The sequence below is a fragment of the Haematobia irritans genome, chromosome 4 (assembly GCF_050003625.1).
Source record: "Haematobia irritans isolate KBUSLIRL chromosome 4, ASM5000362v1, whole genome shotgun sequence".
Taxonomy (NCBI): Eukaryota; Metazoa; Arthropoda; class Insecta; order Diptera; family Muscidae; genus Haematobia; species Haematobia irritans.
In genome coordinates this window covers 144,773,539-144,789,314 of record NC_134400.1, presented here as the reverse complement: position 1 = coordinate 144,789,314, position 15,776 = coordinate 144,773,539, and the positions used below count along the sequence as shown (strand labels likewise).

The 15,776-nt window shown below is 36.0% G+C and overlaps 1 protein-coding gene across 2 annotated transcripts in view; it reads left to right on the top strand.

The window, feature by feature from the left end:
* Polr2I (RNA polymerase II subunit RpII15) overlaps nt 1-15,776 on the top strand; it is a 55,226-nt gene that overhangs the window by 25,250 nt on the left and 14,200 nt on the right. The window contains exon 2 of one of the 2 annotated variants that reach the window (XM_075306144.1): nt 14,625-14,696. The exons of the other annotated variant lie outside the window; for it this stretch is intronic. The gene's annotated coding sequence lies outside the window, so the exon portion shown is untranslated. The remainder of the gene's footprint in view (nt 1-14,624; nt 14,697-15,776) is intronic. 2 annotated transcript variants of the gene reach the window in all.

The window sequence follows — 15,776 nt, the reverse complement described above, 5'->3', positions numbered from 1 at the left end:
TATTCTGTAGAAATAAAATTTTAACAAAATTTTCTATAGAAATAAAATTTTCAGAAAAAAATCCATAGAAATAGCATTTTGAGAAAAATTTTTATAGCAATAATATTTTGAAAAAAAAAAAATTCTACAGAAATAAAATTTTGACAAAATGTTCTATAGAAATAACATTTTGACAAAATTTTCAATAGAATTAAAATTTTGACAACATTCTCTATAGAATTAAAATTTTGACAACATTTTCTATAGAAATAAAGTTTGACAAAATTTTCTTTAGGAATAACATTTTGAAAATTTTTTCTATAGAAATAAAATTTTGGTAGATTATTTTTGGCTCGAGTGGCAACCATGATTATGAAGCGATATGGACCAGTTTTTGTGTGATTGGGGATCGGCTATATATAACTATAGACCGATATGGACCAAATTTGGCATGGTTATTAGCGGCCACATACTAACACCACGTTGCAAATTTCAACCGGATCGGATTAATTTTGCTTCTCCAAGAGACTGCGGAGATCAAATCTGGATAACGGTTTATATGGGGGCTATATATAATTATGGACCGATATGGATCAATTCGTGTCCATATCGTGTTTGTTAGAGACCACATACTAACACCACGTTCCAAATTTCAACCGGATCGGATGAATTTTGCTCCTCCAAGATGCTCCGCAAGCCAAATCTGGGGATCGGTTTATATGGGGTCTATATATAATTATGGAACGATATGGACCAATTTTTGCATGGTTGTTAGATACCATATACTAACACCACGTACCAACTTTCAACCAGATCGGATGAATTTTGCTCCCTAAGAGGCTCCGGAGGTCAAATCTGGGGATCGGTTTATATGGGGGCTATACATAATTATGGACCGATATAGACCAATTTTTGCATGATTGTTAGAGACCATATATTTACACCATGTACCAAATTTCAGCCAGATCGGATGAAATATGCTACTCTTATAGGCCCCGCAAGGCAATTCTGGGGGTCCGTTTATACGGGGGACCGATATGGCCCATTCGCAATACCATCCAACCTACATCAATAACAACTACTTGTGCCAAGTTTGAAGTCGATAGCTTGTTTCGTTCGGAAGTTAGCGTGATTTCAACAGACGGACGGACATGCTTAGATCGACTCAGAATTTCACCTCGACCCAGAATATATATGGTTAGGTTAGGTTAGGTTAGGTGGCAGACCGATGTATCAGGCTCACTTAGACTATTCAGTCCATTGTGATACCACATTGGTGAACTTCTCTCTTATCACTGAGTGCTGCCCGATTCTATGTTCAGCTCAATGACAAGGGACCTCCTTTTTATAGCCGAGTCCGAACGGCGTTCCACATTGCAGTGAAACCAGTTAGAGAAGCTTTGTAACCCTCAGAAATGTCACCAGCATTACTGAGGTAGGATAATCCACCGCTGAAAAAACTTTTGGTGTTCGGTCGAAGCAGGAATCGAACCCACGACCTTGTGTATGCAAGGTGGGCATGTTAACCATTGCACCACGGTGGCTCCCAGAATATATATACTTTATGGGATCTTAGACTAATATTTCGATGTGTTAAAAACGGAACGACAAAGTTAATATACCCCCCATCCTGTGGTGGAGGGTACAAAAACTTTTTATTTGGCATAATATCACAAACATTTTAATTCACATCCAAAACACTGAATTCGGATCACATCCGTCATATGACAAGCCCATGTTAAATACATCGCTTCTACGCCATATTTACACCATTTCCACAAAGAACATTATCACAACTTTTTTGGTGAGGCCTTTTTTGCTGGAATTACTTTTGCTACCCTATTCAAATGCTTCTGCTGAAAGGGAATTTTCAATATTCGGTATAGATAGAAACAAGATAAAAATTCGTATGATAACTTCAACAGCTGAAAATATTCATTAAATGATGGTTGTCACAACATTACACCTACATTGTTTACTTCCAGCAATTTGTACACTGCAACTGCAGAAGATTTAGAAATTTTGTACTATTTTGACAACCCAGCAAAAAAGCGTCACAAAAAAGTCGTGAAAATGTTTTTTTTTTTTTTTCAATATGGAAGTGGTGTAAAACTGGCGCATGGGGGCTTGTCATAGGAGGGATGTCCACAATTTCAACATACGTTGCACCGAATTTGCATCACTTTTAAAGGGGTGATCCGAATACAATGTTTTAGATGTGAATTGCAAAATTTTGTGATATTTTTCCAAATAAATACTTTTTATAATTGTTAATGCATTTTAACACTTGTCTCAAACGTTTGACCTCAAATATTTTCAAAAATTCTCAATTTTTCGAAAAAAATTAAATAATGTGTACCACTTTATTAATTCTTACTCTGTTTTTAATATATTTGAAACACAAAAAGTTAAAATCACCCACGAACCAACAAAAATAATGAATTAAAAGAACTTCCCTGTATACACGGACGAAAAAGGCTGTTTTTCATATGTTTGGGTTTAAAAATTATATGTTTGGAACTCAACACATTATTTTTAAGTGCAAGTATATAATGTTAATAAACTAGCATAACATGTTTGCGACATTATATTTGGGACATAACATTATAACATATAACATGTTTGGATGCAAACATATATTAATTTAGAAATAGCCTTTAAACAAAAAATTGTTTAGAAAGAGAGACCTAGATAGTAAGGTGCAAGTAGAAGAATGGAAGTAACCAATTGGCGCCTTAAAAACATATATACACAAAGAAAAATTCTTTAAAATTTTTCTCAGTGCACAGTGATCGGTGCTGTATGGAGTTAGCGGTCAAAAATAGTTCCAGTATAGGTATCTTCGTGAAGCTTCGGTCACGGCTTTATAATTACGAGGGCAGTTCGGAAACTTCTTAGCCTAGCACAAAAAACGCGGTATAAACAAAAAAAATTAATTTTAGTGTTTTGGAAACTTCCATCTCTGCTATGAACACATGTTAAATTTGATCAAAAACGCATAAGAATGGACATTTTTCAAGCTTGTTTGGATCGTTTTGAGCGAAATAAAATGGATTTTAAGCGTCGTTTCATAACTGTTGATGAGACATGGATTCACCACTATACTCCAGAGACAAAAGAACAATCCAAATAATGGACTGAAGCTGGAGGAAGTGCCCCCAAAGAAGGCAAAAACAATTCAATCGGCTGGTAAGGTTATGGCAACGGGTTTTTGTGACTTCAAAGGTATTTTATTGATTGACTATCTGCAAAAGGGTAAACAATATATTTAGAGTACTATTGCAACCTTTTGGATCAATTAAATGTACAAATTCGAGAAAAACGTCCTGGCTTACAACACAAAAAAATAATTTTCACCAAGACAACGCACCAGCTCACGAGGGTGTTTTAACAATGGCTAAAATCAACGAATTAAAGTACGAGTTGCTTGACCACCCACCTTATTCTCCTGATTTAGCTCCCAGTGACTTTTACTTGTTCCCAAATCTAAAAAAATCCTTGCTGGCATGCGTTTTACCTCAAATGAAGATGCAATTACAGTTGTAAACCACTATTTTGAAGACCTTGAGGAAAACTGTTTTAATCAAGGATTAGAATTGCTAGAAAAGCGTTTGACTAAGTGTATTGAAGTTTCAGGAGATTATATTGAAAAATAATAATATTTTTGAAAAACTAACTATTCTCTTTGATTGATAGGCTAAGAAGTTTCCGAACCGTCCTCGTACAGGTTCAAATCTCACCAGATGTAATTTTTTATCATCTTATTTTTTCAAATAAGATCTAAAATGAAAACAAGTATAAACGGCCGTAAGTTCGGTAAGGCCGAATCTTATGTACCCTCCACCATGGATTGCGTAGAAACTACTACGAAAGACTGTCATCCACAATCGAATTACTTGGGTTGTGGTATCTTAAATCGTTTTCTAAATTGTGTGTTAGTCCATACGTGGTATATATTAGACAAAAAAAGTATGTGCAGGTAAGTCTACAAACAATTAAGAATCGATATGGACTTTTGGACGGTACGTAGGTAGCCAGAATTGAAATATGGGGGTCGCTTATATGGGGGCTATATACAATTATTGATATGGACCAATTTTTGTGTGATTGGGTATCGATTTATCTGAGGGCTATATATAACTATAGACCGATATGGACCTAGTTAGGCATGGTTGTTAACGGCCATATACTAGCACAATGTACCAAATTTCAACTGACTCGGATGAAATTTGCTCCTCCAAGAGGCTCCAAAACCAAATCTTGGGATCGGTTTATTTGGGGGCTATATATGATTATGGACTGATATGGACCACTTTTGGCATGGTTGTTAAATATCATATACTACCACCACGTGCAAAATTTCAACCAGATCGGATGAATTTTGCTTCTCCAAAAGGCACCGGAGGTCAAATCTGGGGATCGGTTTATATGGGGGCTATATATAATTGTGAACCGATTTCGACCAATTTTTGCATGGGAGTTTGAGGCCATATATTAACACCACGTACCAAATTTCAACTGAATCAAATGAATTTTGGCCTTCCAAGAGGCTCCGGAGGTCAAATCTAGTGATCGGTTTATATGGGGGCTATATATAATTATGGACCGATGTGGACCAACTTTTGCATGGTCATTAGAGATCATATACTAACACCATGTACCAAATTTCAGCCGGATCGGATGAAATTTGCTTCTCTTAGAGGCCTCGCAAGCCAAATTTGGGGGTCCGTTTATATGGGGGCTATACGTAAAAGTGTACCGTTGTGGACCAATTTTTGCGTGGTTGTTAGAGACCATATACTAACACCATGTACCAAATTTCAGCCGGATCGGATGAAATTTGCTTCTCTTAGAGGCCTCGCAAGCCAAATCGGGGGATCGGTTTATATGGGGGCTATATATAATTATGCACCGATGTGGACCAATTTTTGCATGGTTGTTAGAGACCATATACTAACACCATGTACCAAATTTCAGCCGGATCGGATGAAATTTGCTTCTCATAGAGGCCTCGCAAGCCAAATCGGGGGATCGGTTTATATGGGGGCTATATATAATTATGGACCGATGTGGACCAATTTTTGCATGGTTGTTAGAGACCATATACTAACACCATGTACCAAATTTCAGCCGGATCGGATGAAATTTGCTTCTCTTAGAGGCCTCGCAAGCCAAATTTGGGTGTCCGTTTATATGGGGGCTATACGTAAAAGTGGACCGATATGGCCCATTTGCAATACCATTCGACCTACATCAATAACAACTACTTGTGCCAAGTTTCGAGTCAATAGCTTGTTTCGTTCGGAAGTTAGCGTGATTTCAACAGACGGACGGACGGACGGACGGACATGTTCAGATCGACTCAGAATTTCACCACGACCCAGAATATATATACTTTATGGGGTCTTAGAGCAATATTTCGATGTGTTACAAACGGAATGATAAAGTTAATATACCCCCCATCCTATGGTGGAGGGTCTAAAAAGTTCTTTCGCTACGCCATACGAAACTCTGACATAAAGGCTTTTAACACGGGCCACTGTTTGTGCCACCTTTAATAACATCGGACAGTTTTTGTACCACTTTTTAGAAATTCCCAAAGGTGACGCTGCCCACGTGGTGTGATTTGAATCCCAAACAATTTCATTTGAGTTAGATAAAAAAGTTTCATTTGCTTTGAAAATTGTTTCACTTGAGGTGAACGTCCCATAAATATGCACTCCAAATTCAAACTACGTACTTAATAGATCGACAAACCCGCACATGGGAGCCACCGTGGTGCAATGGTTAGCATGCCCGCCTTGCATACACAAGGTCGTGGGTTCGATTCCTGCTACGACCGAACACCAAAAAGTTTTTCAGCGGTGGATTATCCCACCTCAGTAATGCTGGTGACATTTCTGAGGGTTTCAAAGCTTCTCTAAGTGGTTTCACTGCAATGTGGAACGCCGTTCGGACTCGGCTATAAAAAGGAGGTACATTGTCATTGAGCTTAACATGGAATCAGGCAGCACTCAGTGATAAGAGAGAAGTTCACCACTGGGGTATCACAATGGACTGAATAGTCTAAGTGAGCCTGATACATCGGGCTGCCACATAACCTAACCTAACCTAACCTAACCCGCACATATTTGTAACTGAAAATATATCTAAATGATATAATTTTGATTCATTTTATTCGCATGCCGTTTTTATTATATTTTTCTCAAAAAGCCAAAAAATATGGAAAGCCAAGGTTAAAGACATCCACTTATTTTGGTTTGCCCTACAAGTGGCCACTGTTCAACGTTCCAACTAATTAAGTTCAAAAATAACTATGAACTTCAAAGGAAACCAAATGGAGAAAATAATATCCTCTGTACGGTTATTTTGTGCTGTCTACTTTTTTATGTATTTTGTTTTCTTTTTTGTGTGTGTGTGTGTTTTTTTTAAGAAATTTTAGAAATGACAATGGCTTATATTACAATGTAGTTTGTGGAATTAAACAAGGATCACGAAACTCAACGTTGTATTCAATATGTTAAATTAAGAGAATACTTTGTTTTTGGCAAATTTTGGAGAAGAAAAACAACGGTATCAAATTCCCATACGGGTAAAGGTGAATGTATGAAAATATCCAATTCAAAAGTTTGGAACATGCTTGTTGTTGTTGGACTCCACGAATCATCTAATTGTCAAAGTAAATATTTTAAAAAGGCTAAAAATCATATATGGCTGTGTAACATAATACGGTTTAAGGGGCATTTAATTACCTTCTTCATAATCAACTATTCAGTTTAATTTTAATTTAAAGCCAATTTCAACTTTTGCAGCAATAGACAATTGGTACATGATAATGTTCTAAAAAAATATCAAATGAATGTCGTAGAGAACGGTCCTACAAATAATCTGAAATATAAATTAATAAAACTTCTTTGGAGGGAAGTAGTAACACTTGGAAGTATATGTTTTTCGACCATCTGAAGGAACCAACCGCTCAGAAGTCGTCACTAAGAGAGGAATTTTGTTCGATTCGAAAAAGATCCGGGAGCGTAGAGTTAAAATTATCCTATGTATTCATCTTATAGGGCTTAAGTGATTTCCATCAGTTCTTTTCCAACAATTTTGTTGGTGAAAAATTCGCTATAGAAGAGGTTTGTGCAAATCGATTTTTGCCAATAGACTGAAGGTTTCTACGAGTGAGACCTATAGCCCAATTTTGAATAACAGCTCCCTGGGATTTTTTTCCCCTATTTCCTGTTCCCCTATTCTAAAACAGAAATCTCCCAGAGATTTTTTATACCCTCCACCATAGTATGGGGGGTATATTAACTTTGTCATTCCGTTTGTAACACATCGAAATATTGGTCTAAGACCCCAAAAAGTATATATATTCTGGGTCGTGGTGAAATTCTGAGTCGATCTAAGCATATCCGTCCGTCCGTCTGTTGAAATCACGCTAACTTCCGAACAAAACAAGCTATCGACTTCATACTTGGCACAAGTAGTTATTATTGATGTAGGTCAGATGCAAATGGGCCATATCGGCCCACTTTTACGTATAGCCCACATATAAACGGACCCCCATATTTGCCTTGCGGAGCCTATAAGAGTAGCATATTTCATCCGATCTGGCTGAAATTTGGTACATGGTGTAAGTATATGGTCTCCAAGAACCATGCTAAAATTGGTCCATATCGGTCCATAATTATATATAGCCCCCATATAAACCGATTCCCAGATTTGACCTCCGGAGCCTCTTAGAGGAGCAAAATTCATCCGATCCAGTTGAAATTTGGAACGTGGTGTTAGTGTGTGGTCTCTAACAAACACGATATGGACACGAATTGGTCCATATCGGTCCATAATGATATATAGCCCCCATATAAACCGGTCTCCAGATTTGATATCCGGAGTCTCTTGGAGAAGCAAAATTCATCCGATCCGGCTGAAATTTGCAACGTGGTGTTAGTATGTGGCCGCTAATAACCATGCCGAATTTGGTGCATATCGGTTTATAGTTATATAAAGCCGATCCCCAATCACACAAAAATTGGTCCATATCGGTTCATAATCATGGTTGCCACTCGAGCCAAAAATAATCTACCAAAATTTTATTTCTATAGAAAATTTTGTCAACATATATATTTAAAATTTAAGGCAAATTGGATAAAAACTACGATTTGTAGAAGCCCAAGACCCCAAATGTGGAGGTCGGTTTATATGGACCGATATAGTATCTTTGAAGTAGACCTGCCCGCAGACAAAGGACGAGTTTGTTAAAATTTCAGTACGATAGCTTCAGTACCGAAGACTGTAGCGTGATTACAGACAAGACAGACATGGATTATATATTGATATATATGGATATATATGGATATATATATATATATATATATATATATATATATATATATATATATATATATATATATATATATATATATATATCCATATATATCCATATATATCAATATATAATCCATGTCTGTCTGTCTGTAATCACGCTACAGTCTTCGGTACTGAAGCTATCGTACTGAAATTTTAACAAACTCGTCCTTTGTCTGCGGGCAGGTCTACTTCAAAAATACTATATCGGTCCATATAAACCGATATATATATATATATATATATATATATATATATATATATATATATATATATATATATATATATATAATATATATATATATATATATATATATATATATATATATATATATATATATATATATATATATATATATATATATATATATATATATATATATATATATATATATATATATATATATATATATATATATATATAATATATATATATATATATATTTATATATATATATATATATATATATATATATATATATATATATATATATATATATATATATATATATATATATATATATATATATATATATATATATATATATATATATATATATATATATATATATATATATATATATATTGTCTGCAGGCAGGTCAAGTTCAAAGATACGCTATATCGGTCCATATAAACCGACCTCCAGATTTGGGGTCTTAGGCTTACACAAGTCGTAGTTTCTATCCAATTTGCCAATTTTATTCAATTTTAAATCTAGAAGCATTCCAGGACCAATAGGTGTGCCGAAGATGGGGTGTATCGGTCCATGTTTTGGTACAGCCCCCATACAAACCGACCGCCCGATTTGAGGTCTTGAGCTTCTAGAAACCGTATTTTAGGACCATAAAAAGGTGTGCTGGAAATGGTGATTATCGGTCCATGTTTTGGCATAGCCCCTATAACCACTTATCGATTTGACTTCTTGGGCGTCTAGAATCCGCAGTTTTTTTTTTCCATTTGCCTAAAATTGGAACTCAAGAGGTATTTTAGGATCACAAATACGTGTGTCGAAAATGGTGTGCATCGTTTTGATATAGGCCCTATATACACTGATCTCCCGATTTTACTTCTTGGGCTTCTAGAAACCGCAGGTTTTATCCGATTTGCCTGAAATTGAAAAACTGGAGGTGCTTTAGGACTTTAAATAGATGTGTTGAATAGAGGTGTGCGCGTGACACGAAATTGTCGTGACACGCGTGAATCACTTGAGTCGTGAATAAAATCTGAAGCATCTCTCTGAATGTGCGTGAATGGGACTAAAACAAATATGTCGTGCGTGAGAAATAAAATCGGTTCGGGAATGTGCGTGAGTAAAATTTGTACAAAACTCACGCTCACGAAAAAATCAAGATTTAATTCTTACTCGTATGTTAACTGAAATTGAATTAGCTGTCGATCTTGCTCATTCCCGGTTGGAAAATGTCGTGAGTCTCGTGAATTTGTCTTGAGTCATGTGAATTGTCGTGAATCGTGCGTGAGCGTGATTCTGTAAAGTAGTTCGTGTATGAGCGTGCGTGATTACTACTTTTCATTTCGTGAATGTGCGTGAGTGTGAAGAGGCTACGACATTTATCGTGCGTGAATAAATATTTCACTTCGTGAATGTGCGCGAGTGTGAGTGAAATATCACTCACGCGCACACCTCTAGTGCTGAATATATTGTGTATCGGTACAGGTTTTGATATAACCCCCTTATAAACCGGCCCTCCGGCCGCTGATCGATCGCACTGATCATGAAAATCACTTGAAGCTGAATGTAAAATTTCCAGATTTTACTTGTCGTAATCATTTAAATAATGGCGGTAAAATCTACCGATTTTAGATCAAGGCGTTATTTAATCACTTTCTTGCACACTTACACAAGATGATTATGATCCTCTAAAACTCACACAAAAATGGTTCATATACTCGTAAATCAGAATCTGATCTAGTCTTCATAGGTAGAATTTTTAAATGTATCTTTGGGAAGCGTACTGGTTGAACTGATCGGCTTGGGAGAATATTTGTCATAAAACCCCAAGTAACCCGCTCAGAGATGGTCTGTATCAAACTTTTTTAGGTTTGCGACTGTCGCAAAGTTGTAAACGTCGTAAACGTCACATACATGTCGTAAATGTAGAAAAAGTAACAAAAGTCGCAAATTCAAAATACTTTAGTCGCGTCAGCTAGGCAGCAAATTCGATGATATCCAAGACGATGGTATGTGCGAAGAGAAGGTTTTAGTCCCCACATTTTCCCTATTCCCTTTTGCACGAGTACATGATAACCGTGGATTTTCTCGTCCTTTCTTAGCTTTAAGTTCAGTCTCCTGTCCTTAAATGTTACTTATTTGAATAGTTTTTTGCTAACTTTAATGACGTGAACTAAAAATAAGAAAAAAAGTTGCATACAAATATAATGCACATTTTACTAAAAAATAAAATAGTTCATATTTTCCTAAAATGGTAGAAGTTTGCTTAAATTGAGTTCATAAGTCTCTCAAATGAGTAAATTTTACTAAAATTGTACCTGTCTAGAACTTCGTACAGCGCTAAAGACATTTTAACAATTTTTAAATCCAATTTTTTCTTTCAACATATGAAATTTTCTTATTTAAAAAAAAATTCTTCAATTTGACAAAAAGTATTAACTTATTTGTAACATGTTGCAATTAGAAAACTATTTTAGTTAAAATTTTCTAAAAAAAACCTACATTTTCTTCCACGGTGGGTTCACTTATTTTTGGGTGTAAGAAAATAGGCTTGACCGTGGGAAAACTTTCACAAAATTCTGCAGAAACTCACAGCGAATGCTGTCAAGCTAAATTAAAAAATGTTCAGGAGTTCTTCTATTCAAAATTATGTTTTCTACAGTAGGTTTACGACTTTTGCGACATACGTATTATACCGTCGCAAATGTATGTCGCAAAAGTCACAGTTTGTGACAGGCCAACTCTGAACCCGCTAGGATGAAGAATTTTCAAAGGAAACTATTATATTTGATTCATTGTGGTGGGTATTTAAGATTCGGCCCGGTCGAACATACTTTTGTATGCATTTGTTTCTTCTTCCGTTTTGGTCATCTTGAACACACTCTTTAATACTATATATATTTTTTAATTGAAACAAAAATCAATGACAAAAATTAATAGTATCAAGTAATTTTTTTAATTGGATCAATTAATTTTTAATTGACTTTCAATTAATTTTTTAATTGATACTATCATTTCTGTGGTAGAATCAGAAAAAAAGTTTTTTTGTGTGTAAGATTTCACTCCAATTGATTTTATATTACACAGAAAAAAGATTTAACATTCTATCGAACTGTGTCGAATTTTATCCAAATCGGTTCAGAATTATATAAAGCACCATATATTTTTCCGAATTTGGCAAAAATGGCACAACATCATCGGCTTTTAATTCCATTTACTTCTGTTTCTGTTTAATTTAATACTCGTAATGACTACCATGTGTTTCAGATTTGTCCCTCGTATTTGGGTCAAACTATGTGTCCTGTTAGTTTTGGTCTACCACCTAACCCACCGCAGTCCGTTTGCACTCCTCCTTACATTCTAATATCTAATTATAATTATGAATAGTTACTGTCAGACAATGTCCTCTTCCACATGCTTATTAGCTGAGTTTTATCCAAAACATTAAACATATGACGTATAAAGTGTGCTCATAGATTTTTTTTTTTCAAAAATTTCTTTCCCGAAGAATGAAAAAAAAAACTTGACATTTTCTAATTACATAACATTTATCATCAATTATAACTGACACGCAAACTGTGTGTTATTGTGGCTGGTTTTTCGTTTCCTACTTCTGTTTGTGGTTTGCAAGTATTACACTGTGAAAAGAATTAAGCAAATAAACAAACCTCGGTTCAATTTTTGGGAGTATAAACCTCCTGCCGCATCCCTCTCAAGATTATCTCTCCATTTGCTCTTCAGATGGAAGCTTGTCTATTTCGGAATCCTTCATCTGATCGTTAGCATATACCTTCATATGGATATTATTAAAGCCATAACTTACATGCCCCTGGGTCTTGGTTAGATTTGACTAATGCTCAATGTTCACTTTAAACAACATATGTCGTCATGCTCCGTCCATCTCATCCAAATGGCGCAACCTTCTAATCCAACGGTTGGAAGATTTGGGTTACATTCCTTTAGTCTGTTTAATATCGATTCAGGATCAGCAATTTTTGCAGTTATCCATGCATTTGCTTGAGGTCTAGCCGATATGTCCATCATCTTAACTAACTCTAAAGCGGCTCCTTCCTAACATGACCAACTATCATCAACGAACCTGTAAAACATCCCAGCAAAAAATTTGGAAGTTCTTCGCAAGTCACTTTAAAAGAACTTCCAAAAATGCCCATGCTAAATTCATCACTTCTGCGTCAATTTGGCACAACTTCCGGATCCAAAAAGAACATCTTCACTACTTTTTTCGCTACGCTTTGTTTGCTGGGATTCCATAGGTCCCTGGTACGCAAAATCGTCCCTGATATTGTCGAGCATTTTGGCGTTGAGGACTTGGACCAGGAAACATTTCCAGCACCCGTGAGTAGACGCCAGACATTTGGGGTCAATTGTGTCGACTGATCCAGACTTCTTTAGGATAAAGAGAGCATTTATGTGCTCTCTAACCCGCTTTTTTGAGGGACGACCCCCTTTTGATGTCGTTCCCTTAGGAAATGTTCGACTTGTCAAAGAAGTCTACAAGTCGACTAAAAGGACATAACAACACGTCCTTTCAGCTCAACGAACGAAACGATGCTATATGGTAACTTGTTGGTTAAGGCGTAGTCTCTAACAGGTTGGCTTATAAGTCCGTGGTCTGACACATAGATGGCGTCGCTAGTATTAAATGCATATTATTTTTATATAGTACCAACCTTCAAATTTGACGTCTGTAAGTCAATTAGTTTGTGAGATAGAGCGTCTTTTGTGAAGCAACTTTTGTTATTGTGAAAAAATGAAAAAAAAGGAATTTCGTGTTTTGATAAAATACTGTTTTCTGAAGGGAAAAATACAGTGGAAGCATAAACTTGGCTTGATAATGAGTTTCCGGACTCTGCCCCAGGGAAATCAACAATAATTGATTGGTATGCAAAATTCAAGCGTGGTGAAATGAGCACGGAGGACGGAGGTGAACGCAGTGGACGCCCGAAAGAGGTGGTTACCGACGAAAACATCAAAAAAATCCAAAATGATTTTGAATGACCGTAAAATGAAGTTGATCGAGATAGCAGAGGCCTTAAAGATATCAAAGGAACGTGTTGGTCATATCATTCATCAATATTTGGATATGCGGAAGCTCTGTGCAAAATGGGTGCCGCGAGAGCTCACATTTGACCAAAAACAACAATGTGTTGATGATTCTGAGCGGTGTTTGCAGCTGTTAACTCGTAATACACCCGAGTTTTTCCGTCGATATGTGACAATGGATGGAACATGGCTCCATCACTACACTCCTGTGTCTAATCGACAGTCGGCTGAGTGGACAGCGACCGGTGAACCGTCTCCGAAGCGTGGAAAGACTCAAAAGTCCGCTGGCAAAGTAATGGCCTCTGTTTTTTGGGATGCGCATGGAATAATTTTTATCGATTATCTTGAGAAGGGAAAAAACATCAACAGTGACTATTATATGACGTTATTGGAGCCTTTGAAGGTCGAAATCGCGGCAAAACGGCCCCATATGAAGAAGAAAAAAGTGTTGTTCCACCAAGACAACGTACCGTGCCACAAGTCATTGAGAACGATAGAAAAATTCATGAATTAGGCTTCGAAGTGCTTCCCCACCCACCGTATTCTCCAGATCTGGCCCCCAGCGACTTGTTTTCTTGTTCTCAGACCTCAAAAGGATGCTCGCAGGGAAAAAATTTGGCTGCAATGAAGAGGTGATCGCCGAAACTGAGGCCTATTTTGTGGCAAAACCGAAGGAGTACTACCAAAATTGTATCAAAAAATTGGAAGGTCCTTATAATCGTTGTATCGCTCTTGTAGAGAACTATGTTGAATAATAAAAACGAATTTTGACTAAAAAAATGTGTTTTTCTTTGTTAGACCGGGGACTTATTATCAGTCAACCTCTTACTTGTCAAATGTTAAATCTTCAAAAGTGACACGTGCCGAAATTCTGAAGGGTTAAAATTTAAACCTTTTTTTTGGAGTTAGTATGGTGTAAACATTTTGGTTTAGATTTTTTTCAGTGTAGTCGCCTTTACTTCTTCGTTTGGTCTAGGTACACGATTGTATTTCCTATGTTAATTTTCTTGTATTTCTTTGCAGTACAGCGACAAACACCACACGAAACAACTTTTTAAACAAACAAATGACGTGTTGAGTTCTACTGTTGGCCAAGTATGTATTTTTGTGTTTTTAGTTTGTTAAATTTCATTAATGTTTTTCAATTATGACTATTGTTATAATTTATGGTCACAATGTTGTTGCCTGGATGGCAAAAACCTATACACAAAGTGTGTTAGGAGTAGAGATGGATGTCATTGTTTCGAAGAGGTAACTTTTTGTTTTTTGTTTTTTTTCTCATCTTGCTGGTATATTGCACAGTGGTATGAAATGAATGAATAATACTGGTCGGAATATAATTTCATTAATCTTTGATGTTCCGCAAAATTTTTGAGATTTTTCAAACATATGTACAGCAAAGAGATGAATAACAAATCACATTTCAATTTTACTTGGATAATTTAATAATAAATAGTTGCTTATTACCGCTTCAGTTGTTCAGCCATCACATAGTGTGAATCTCATATTTATATAATTTAAGTAAAAAATGCAAGCAAAATCAAAACATATTGGGATCGCAAATAAATAACTCGGGATCGACAAGACCAGAGATCACGTAATCCACACTGCAGTGAAAGAAAACTTACTCGTGTGATACACTTATCGCGAAAGTGGCCAGTTACCGAATTTGGGTTTCTCCGATGTTCGTGAACAAAACAAACGATCGTGTTTACTTGCCTAAGATTAGATCAGATATGATTATATATAAAAATTGAATCTAGGCAGATTTACTCAGATTTGATGAGACAGAATTAGATATCTAACATCAGGTCCTACTATATATCGAGATATATAACATATATCTAAGACATTGATTAGATCTAATTCGGATTTTTCGGATCTACTCATATCCAATCGTATCAAATTAAATCTCTCAATTTTTACACGGGATCTTCGATTGACCACCAGAATGCAAACACCGCCGATGGTGTGGGTCATCGTAAAGGGTGATAAACTGTCGTTTCAAATCGCTTTGGTTTGGAAATAATTCTGCAACTTTTGAACGGATAGAGATATCAAGATATTTTTTTCTGCTTGTGACAGCGGAGGTGTTTATAACTTTTGAACTAATTATGACAACATTATGGTTTTTATTGAGTTTTGCAGGGAAAATTGTTTTCAAAAATATTGCTG